A 9,018-nucleotide genomic window follows, 5' to 3' on the forward strand; every position below is an offset into this window, starting at 1 on the left:
TATCAAGTGTGCAAATTATGAATACATAAATTGTATAGAAATATTGTTAAGAGAAGGTTAGCAAAATTTTTCTCTTTGGCCTCTTCAAAGAATCCATTCATAAAAGGTCACTACGAAAAATCTCCCGCTATCACTTAAGTTTTCCATTAAATCTCCTATATCATTTGAACTTTGCTTCATCTTTGCAATCTCAAATACTTTATACAAATACTTTCACCTGTTTCTGGTTATCATGTTACTTGTGTAATACATTTCACCCAAAAACAATGCCTCCTGGGCCAATTGATACAAAATTCTGTCACTTCTTCAGATGATCGTATCAATAATTTAAAATATAGGTAAATCAGGACTTCAACACAATTTTGACAGTACATATACTTTAAATTCAACACAATTTTGACACTACATATACTTTAAATTCAGAAATGATGCTTGCATTTATCACTGCTATTGTTAAACAATGGACATAAAAGCCAAACTAATAATTGTTACTTCAAGAAAAGTAGCATACCAATTTTGTATGTGCCATTTATTAATACACTCTTGAAGATTTTGATAAAGGGGAGCATTTTTTATCAGAACAAGACATGATTGTGTGTTGGTTTCAAATCAGGAACTTTGTAAAGAGTTGTCTCTTGTTGTACTTAATAGTTTTTCATTATTGGCAAAAAATGATGTATATGTCAGATTTAAGTGTCTCTTACTCCCAGTTTTTTTATGATTCTTGTAGTGAATCTGAGATTGATTGATTGATTGGTTGGTGTTTTAAGCCATTTTAACACTTTTGTGATATTTTGTTGAAGTTAGATCTTAATGTTAGAGACAGCCAGAGTGCTTATAAAGAACAATATTCATTAGGAAAACTAACAATCCTTATCAATTTAGTTTGGATTTGAGTGCACCTCTAGCATTCAGGATTCGAACTCCAACCTCAGAGTTTACAGGCTTATTACACAGAAGTTTGACTACTTAGACCCCTTACAGAAGTTTGTCTACTTGACCATCAACAAATCTGACTGATCTGAAATGTTCTCAAAGATTACAACTCATCACTGTTAAACTGCTGACCAAGTATGAAGTTGTTCAGTTCAGTAGTATCATGAGAAAAATGTGTCAAATTATTTTTAAGACGAATCAGGAACATATATATTAAGATTAGATATACTGTTCCCAGGACAAACTGAGTACAGGTAAGGTGAATGCAATCTAGTTCTTTCTAGAAAGGGGGAATACTAGAATATTCATATACATACATACAAACAACTAAATGTGCCTCTTTATATATTTATTATTTCATATTTTATACAATGACAACAGTGATTGTTCTATGCAATACAATGTAATGCAAGGTTTGCAACTAAGGTCAGCTGTTCATCAAAAATACATCACCAAGTTCTAACTCTTAAGTCAATTCCTAGGTTTTCATTCCATCATTTCAAAAAAACAATCAAGGACTCACAGAAATGTCTGAACTAGTCAGTATGCTTAAACTATGAGTTGAATGTCTATAATTCAATATTTATTATCTAGATTATAGGCAATTGTGTTTTTTGCATATACCAGCATAACATTAAAAGTCAATTTCATTTTAGTTTTATTCTTGTAATGTATATGAATTTTTTTTTAAAAGAAAAAGTTGAAACCCGATATATTAGCTATAAATAGAAATGAAAAATCCACCAAATAACTAAGATGTTGGGAATGAAAATCTAGGAACATTATCTAAGGTTTTGTTTAGTTGAAAAAGAGCAAGCTGAATTGCATCGCATAGCTGTAAATTATATACATATTACAAGCACTTTACCTATATGTCAGCTTATTGTCAGGTATCGCTGACCTACTTAACTGACCTAGTTAGACCACATGGTAAACTAAACTACCCGGTAAGCTTACATAATTAGCTCACCTGGTAGACTAATCTTATCAAATCAAAGAAGGCCAAGTAAAAGTTAATTTTTTGCTCAAAGTAGACAAGATTATTCTCCAAAACTGAATCAATTGGTATAAAACATTTTAGCATTAGCCAAATATCGAAGGTTCCCCATTCAATATTTTTGTAAAGGAAATGGCAAACTATCCCTGTCCATTCAAAGCAAGAGGAAAGAATTTGGTGTATCATACAGTATTTGACAATAATTTTTAAATGCATAAGCAATTCATAACACATTTATGGTAAAAATGGACTTGCAAAATACTTTAATTAGGTGATAATGTCATGAAAATATATAAAAGCTTGAATTCATCAAAACATGCTTTTTTTCATAAGGTTTGTATAGACAAGGATACATTTTGTCATACCTTGGTGTTGTTTCCCTTTGCAAAATACACTAAAATTAGAATCAGTCAGAAATGGAAAGTAAACAATTGGGAGAACAATGGACAAAAGATACCCAGTGGAGACAAAAATTCCCATGGTCTTTGACCAGCAGAGCTGAAATATTACCTATCGGTTAAATTATACATTGAGGGTATGTATGGACCAAAAAATAAAGAATAGAGAATAATGAGTTGCTTTAATATAAAGAATTGAGAATCATGGCCTAAAAAACTGAGACATAAAGGACCCCATCCAGACCCTAAATTTGGAGTTATGTTAGTACTATGGCACATATTTTTGTTGGTTTTCATTGAAACAGTATGTACTCTTGTAAGAATAATACAGCTAATATCAAATATTCATTTACATATAATATAAAAAATCATAAGCATAAGCACTAGCAAAATATCTTGATAAAAAGAAATTTACATTATATTACATTTCAATAACTAATTTAAATACTGACCATGAATAAACAATATAATAATGTATATTCAGAATTTAAGGTGTGTAATTTAGTACTGTTAATTTTACATAACTAGGATAGGCAATGTAGTTGCACAAAACTAAAAGCACCTAAAGATTATATCAGTGCCTGACCTGTGAGGCCCCTCATGTCCAAGTTATCATATAATCAGATTTTTTTTGCCACTATGATCACATAATCATTGATTAATCTTTTAAACAAGATAATTAAATAATAAAACCAGATGCTCCGCAGGGCGTAGCTTTATACGACCGCAGAGGTTGAACCCTGAACGGTTGGGGCAAGTATGGACATAACATTCATGCTGGATTCAGCTCTAAATTTGGATTGTGATTAAATAGTTGACACAGCATAGGTTTCTGACACAGAATGAATGTGTTCTAATGAAATTAAAATTTTTGTTTTCTCTTAGAGCAATTCACTATGCTGTTGAATATTATTCCTCTCAAAAAAATGTTTGAAGAAATTTTCTTTTTATTTATGAAATTTCAAATGAGAAAATTGAACCCATTTTTTTTAATCACATCCCACTTTCCCTTATTCCAAAACTAATCTCAATTAAAATTTCTAATGGAGTTTGCAACAATTACTACTCATTTAAATACATCATAAAATATTAAGATGTAAAAAAACTGCTTGTTATCACTGAATGGTAAAGATTATTTTAATTTATCAGTTGGTAGTAAAAAGTGAATATACATTGTATATTGTATATATAACAAAGATTTAAGTTGATTCTGGACAAAGAAAGATAACTCCAAATAAAAAAAATTCTTACAATTAGATATTTCTTGCTTACTATTCTGGACAAAGAAAGATAACTCTAATTAAAAACAAAATTGCTATTTCACAATATTTTGCAATAAGATATTTCTTGCCATTGCGCAATACTGTGCAATTGAAAAGACTTGCTATTGCACAAAACTTAATATAATAATTTTAGATCCTGATTTGGACCAACTTGAAAACTGGGCCCATAATCAAAAATCAAATTCATGTTTGGATTCAGCATATCAAAGAACCCAAAGATTTCAATTTTTGTTAAAATCAAACTAAGTTTAATTTTGGACCCTTTGGACTTTAATGTAGACCAATTTGAAAACAAGACCAAAAATGAGGAATCTACATACACAGTTAGATTTGGCATATCAAAGAACCCCATTTATTCAATTTTTGATGAAATCAAACAAAGTTTAATTTTGGACCCCGATTTGGACCAACTTGAAAACTGGGCCGATAATCAAGAATCTAAGTACATTTTAAGATTCAGCATATCAAAGAACCCAACCGATTAATTTTTTGTCAAAATCAAACGAAGTTTAATTTTGGACCCTTTGGACCTTAATGTAGACCAATTTGAAAACGGGACCAAAAGTTAAAAATCTACATACACAGTTAGATTCGGCATATCAAAGAACCCCAATTATTCAATTTTGATGAAATCAAACAAAGTTTAATTTTGGACCTTTTGGGCCCCTTATTCCTAAACTGTTGGGACCAAAACTCCCAAAATCATTACCAACCTTCCTTTTATGGTCATAAACCTTGTGTTTAAATTTCATAGATTTCTATTTACTTATACTAAAGTTATGGTGCGAAAACCAAGAAAATGTTTATTTGGGTCACTTTTTGGCCCCTAATTCCTAAACTGTTGGGACCTAAACTCCCAAAATCTATTCGAACCTTCCTTTTGTGGTCATAAACATTGTGTTTAAATTTCATTATTTTCTATTTACTTAAACTAAAGTTATTGTGCGAAAACCAAGAATAATGCTTATTTGGGCCCTTTTTTGGCCCCTAATTCCTACACTGTTGAAACCAAAACTCCCAAAATCAATCCCAACCTTTCTTTTGTGGTCATAAACCTTGTGTCAAAATTTCATAGATTTCTATTAACTTAAACTAAAGTTATAGTGCGAAAACCAAGAAAATGCTTATTTGGGCCCTTTTTGGCCCCTAATTCCTAAAATGTTGGGACCAAAACTCCCAAAATCAATACCAACCTTCCTTTTGTGGTCATAAACCTTGTGATAAAATTTTATAGATTTTTATTCACTTTTACTAAAGTTAGAGTGCGAAAACTTAAAGTATTCGGACGACGAGGACGACGCCAACGTGATAGCAATATAGGACGAAAATTTTTTCAAAATTTGCGGTCGTATAAAAAAGTCCTTGATTATCAAATACTCATGAAATATTTTGTCTGGTAATTAATATGATCAAATAATCACTATAAAAACGTCCAAATTATCACATAATCAAATACCACACGAGGAGGGCCACCAGTTTTTGTCCCACAAAAGGACCTTCTTTAGAGCCAGAATCTTATGTCTGATAAATAAATGTTTTGGAGATACTGGAAAAATCATTTTTAAAATCAAATAAATTGTTCTTTTTTTTTTATTTTTTGTAGCTTTATCCTGTAGCCAATGGTCACACTTTTGCCTTGATAAAACACCACCCTAAATTCTGAATATACAAAATATAATTAACTGCAGAAAAAGTGCCATTATAGACAGATTGATAATAAGTGCCTTTATTATTCACAAAATGTACATATGATTTTGGTTTTGTGACCTAAGTGCCCAGAGGTGGATTTATAGAGCTTCATACATGGTTTATGCCTAAACATTTTACAAGTCCAACTCTAAACAGTGCCTAGTTGGTGGCGCCCCCTGTGTGCAAGGCTTGTTCTAAAATAACCACCAGGAACTATCCAGATCATGGGAAGCCAAGTTGCTAAAAAATTGATGAGAACATAGAAAGTGGAAAGTATTGTAGATTTAGGGTTAAACTGGTGTAACATTTTAATTTATAGTTGTAATCAATGAAACCAAGCACAGCTTTTGCTTAAATTGTGTCATCTAAAAATTTAAAGCCAAAATAAACCTAAGCAGCATCCTGAGCAATAATCAAGAACAATTGCATCTCAATAATTATCCATGTCAACTCACCATAAACCAAAAAACTTGTATCATGGTAATTGCCGTCTGAGGGAGAGGTCAAATACAACTTTTGACTTAAAAAGATTGGTATACAACATAAAGTATGTTGGATTCATAATTATTCTTTTGATACCATTTTTTTGTGGATTTTGTGGATTCCTGTGATCCAAAATTTCAAATTTTCAATGAATTACAAATTTTCAATATGCTTTGTATGCAAAGGTTGGCAAAACCATGAAATCAAATATCCTTGAAAATGCAAGTTTTCCTCAATCCACAAATACTGATGCCCCAAAATATAAATGAATACGCAGTATGCGTTTGTCCTGTATAAATTGACAAAATGATGTAAAACCATGGTTTGTTTATAATACAATGACATATTTATTACCAACTAATCAATTTTCAAAACAGTTGGATATGTCTCAGTTGTCTAAGGAATCTTTGTACACTAATAATTCAACTTCACAGAAATAAAATATCACAAATAAACAACAGATCACAGAATCAATCGAACAATGGCATTTTCCCTTAGAGGGGTGGTCCTTCATTTTGGAGCTTGACAAGGTTATCATATAATAATGGTAAAAAGTTGGATTTCCTTTAATGATTAAAGGGGAGATAACCCTGTGGTAAGGGAGATAACTCTCTAAAATCTTTTTTTAAATATGTTTGTGTTAACCATTTTTATAGATTAAATGCATTCTTAGCTTTTATATTGTAGATCACACAAATGCTTTTTTAAAGCAGTTATTAAACTGATCATTAAAGATCCTTAGATGTAACTCTCTCCCTCGAACTGTGTCTACCCCCTCCCCTTTTTTATAGAACAAACAATTTTCAATCAATTTTAATAGCAGTCGTTGAAATATTGGATTAACAAATAACCATAGTTGAGAAGGCACCAATTGAAATACAAGAAATGACCATACTGTGTTTTAATCTTTCACAATTTATATTTCCAATGATGCAAAATTTTATCATAGTCTTATTAAAAGTGTCTGGTTCAAGTACTGTGAAAGTACTTTAATTCGTGGGTATCAATTTTCGTGGTTTGAGTAATATGTACATGTTCGTGGGTTTTTAAATTCGTGGTATTTATTTTTCTGAAAAAAAATTAGAAAAATTAAAGCCTTTAGAAACGAAGGTTACAAATAGTCTGAATTGAAGGAAATTGCAAAGTAAACATTGATCCTGTAAATCGTAGTGACAACACTAATTAACCTAAGATAAAGTGATCAACAGATTAAGGACCATCAAAGGTGTTAATTAGGCCATAAACATGTCACCTAAAGAAATCAGTATCATAAACAAATGCTGAAAGCGTATCTACAATTGTCAAATAATTCTTATCAAAATCAAGCCCAGCATGAAATTAGTATTTTCAATATGTACGAGAACTACGAGGATATAAAATGAACACGTTATCACACTTGCATATCAATACCGGAAATGTTACTTTCATCGAAAAAAACTTTTTTTACGAAAATTAAAAGATCAAAAGTTGTACAGTTTAGGTTATCAAAGATTAAATGGGTATACTCCTGCATGCTGTTGTAGTTATGTGGCTGCTATTAAAGTATTCTCAGATTCGAGGTTATTCAATATATTCTCTAGATCATATCAGTAGTCAAACCTTCATAGGGACCTTTCAATGTCTTAATTTGGAATAATGATTGTTTTATTTCGTTGGACACTTAAATTCGTGGATCAAGTCATCCACGAAAACCACGAAAATTGGTACCCCACGAATAAAAGTACTTTCACAGTAATATATATATATATGAATATATATATATGAATTATTTTAACTTTTCTCATTTTCTTTATGTCAGCAACATGTCTAACAAAATACTAGATTCACATTAAATCCTTAACATATTGAAAACTATCATTAATCTTTAACATGTCAAAACATATCATTAAATCCTTAACATATTAAAAACTATCATTAATTTTTAACATGTCAAAACATATCATTAAATCCTGAACATATTAAAAACTATCATATATTTTTAACATGTCAAAAACTATCATTAACATTAAAAGGAATGTTTTCTATTAGTCTCAATGGAATTCTATAACAAATAACTACTTTTCTTGCAAAAAAATCATTTTACATAATACATGTATACTTCATATCTAAACAATATACTATTTTTATGTACATAACAATATATATTTTTCACATATTAATACATCTATACTCTTATGTAAAATCTTTATACTTGTATAGTATAATGTGTGTTTATACATATATATGTGCGTAAGTCTGTACAACATTCTAGATTTTACAAAAACAAAAATCTGAATTATGGTCCAATATTATAACAAATCTTACACTTAGTCTTTTTACCCAGCTTTTAATTGTTTTGGTGGTCAAAGTTTAGAGTGACCTACTGTGGACTCATTAATAATACCTGGATTATAATTTTATGTGGACTTCAAGTGTAAAGATAAATCACGAATTTGAGCAACGAAGTTCAAATTATCTCTACGATCTTATGCAGATTTTAACAAAATCACAACACTAAAAATTTTCCTCAAACCACAAAAGCTGGTAGTCAACAGGCGAAAATAAATGAATCCACAGTATCATAAACGGATGAAAACAATAGATCTCTCTTTCTACCACATTTCTGATGATACCCTGAGAGCGTTAATGTAAGGGCTGCTAACTTTGGGTGAGTCAAAATGACCACCAGATCTGCATAGTATGTAACTATTCCTGGGCAGTTTTTAGCCAAACACCAGTTTAATCTGAGATCTGTTCAATAGAGGCATTCACTGGTCCAGGGAAAGCACATTGAAATCAAATACATGATAGCATAGTGAAAAAGTGAAAGAAATTCATTAATTGCCTCCACATTTTTTACTTAATTGCTAGTGCTTTTGGTCAGTTCCACAGTCTGCACGGTTAGCCACAAGTCCCATGCCCCAGACTAGTAAAATTTCATTCGGACTTGTAAAATTTTGCAACATTTTGTTTGGCCCAATAAGAAAAATGTCACAATATTGGTCTTTGGACTAGTAGTTGAAAAGGTTTTTGGTGCAGACTGGTTCCATCTCATGTTTCCACCAAATAGACCTGTTATTTTTTAGTCATGTAGGGTTTTCTATTTGAAGTAGCTATTTCTTGATGGTTCATGTACAATAAAATTTATATGGTAATTCTGCATATGTCAATGATTAAATTATTTACAGTTACTGTATACAAACAAATCAATCTGTCTTGCAGTGACAAAAATCATATTTCACTTCCTAAGGGA

The sequence above is a fragment of the Mytilus trossulus genome, chromosome 9 (assembly GCF_036588685.1).
Source record: "Mytilus trossulus isolate FHL-02 chromosome 9, PNRI_Mtr1.1.1.hap1, whole genome shotgun sequence".
NCBI lineage: Eukaryota > Metazoa > Mollusca > Bivalvia > Mytilida > Mytilidae > Mytilus > Mytilus trossulus.